The sequence below is a fragment of the Prosopis cineraria genome, unplaced genomic scaffold (genome assembly GCF_029017545.1).
Source record: "Prosopis cineraria cultivar Desert tree isolate PC_DT_omini unplaced genomic scaffold, ASM2901754v1 PC3, whole genome shotgun sequence".
In the NCBI taxonomy this organism is placed as follows: domain Eukaryota; kingdom Viridiplantae; phylum Streptophyta; class Magnoliopsida; order Fabales; family Fabaceae; genus Prosopis; species Prosopis cineraria.
Window position 1 is genome coordinate 24,062,184 of NW_026555334.1, and position 1,441 is coordinate 24,063,624.

The following is a 1,441-nucleotide window of genomic DNA, read 5'->3' on the forward strand; positions in this document are numbered from 1 at the left end:
TAGTGGGAAAGAGGGTATTCCTTCTACATAAATTTATCCTCTTTCAACCATTCTTCCAATTGTTCTTCCTTTTCCTTCCTTATCATTCATGAGTCAAGAGCGTAGGAAGCATTGCTTATTATAACCCATATGGATAAACAAGATTCGATACCCTTACTATGAAAGACAAATAAGGAGATCCATGCAAGAATGAAAGGGATTGACTCTTACTAATCTAGGCTATTTTATGCTAGCATTAGACTCAGCTCGATGTAATTGAGCTCTAAATAGAAAGTTTAGACAAAAAGCTAATCATGAAGTAGGAAGACAAAATGAATAAGTCTTAGGACTCATAAAGTAATTGGCTTAAATGTTCTTCGCCTTCATCTTTTTCTATGAGTCTAATGCAAGCTTTGTCATAGCTATTAGGGGAAAAGAGAGTTATAGGTTACTAGTTAAAGACAAGAGAAGAAGCAGTCTGTCCTGTTACAGTTTTAATTGCTTCAATGGGCTCCTCTTCATATAACACCTTGGTAATCCAACATTTGCCTTCCCCATAGTGGATTGCATTAACTAACCCAATGTAATTCCAATTCTTAGTCATATTGTATAGCCCATCATGGATTTTAACTTCAATAGTAGATACACCATTGTTTATTAGGATTTTCAATTCCTCTGTCAGTATCACAGCATTGTGGATACATCCTGAGCAGTCACTTGGGAACTTCTATCGCCTATGCAAGCAATCACTCGCTTCTCAGGAACAGCCTATGCATAACCATGTTTGCACCAACAGACCATCCAATTGATCTATATTGCATTTACAACTCATATCCACAACCCTTTGGCAGCTTCAGCTTCTTGCAGTTATACCATGAATCCCCTATCTCAGTAATCATAGCAGATTCACTAGACAGCATTTTTTGTTTATGTTTTAATAGAACATTAACCCTCAAAGGTTCTTTAGGTGCAGCCTTCAATGGTTTCCCTTCAGGAACATATATCTTGTGGTAGTTTTTCTAAGAAGTTTCATTATACTTGAGTCACTTAGCTAGTACCCTTAAGAAATCCCTCATCAGCACACACCCAAATGCAGGGCCATTACTAATTACAACTCGTTCGGGCTACACAATGATTACCCTGTCTCTCTTGAGAAGATGTGAATACCCCACAGAGTAGTAATCATTGAAGATAGGTCCGCCGAACAAGTATGCATCAGTAAATTCCATAATTTCAGCACAGTAAGTAGTACTCATAGTATCCCAGTAAGTTCCAATGAAGTGGGGATGGTTGGTACTCTGGAACTAGTCCTTTAGCTGATAGCATCATAGCCAGTGCATAACCAGAAGCACTAACTAGTTCCATAAAGGTCAGATGATTTGTTAAGAGGTGATCAACCTCTTACAAAGGAGATTTACTAGATGACTTTACCTAGCCAGGGAGAACCTAAATCTTTCATCAA

The 1,441-nt window shown here is 38.0% G+C and overlaps 1 pseudogene; it reads right to left on the minus strand.

Annotated features, from left to right (window-relative positions):
* Window positions 1-430: 430 nt before the first annotated feature.
* On the minus strand, window positions 431-1,235 carry LOC129305458 (pyruvate decarboxylase 2-like; annotated as a pseudogene).
* Window positions 1,236-1,441: the final 206 nt, after the last annotated feature.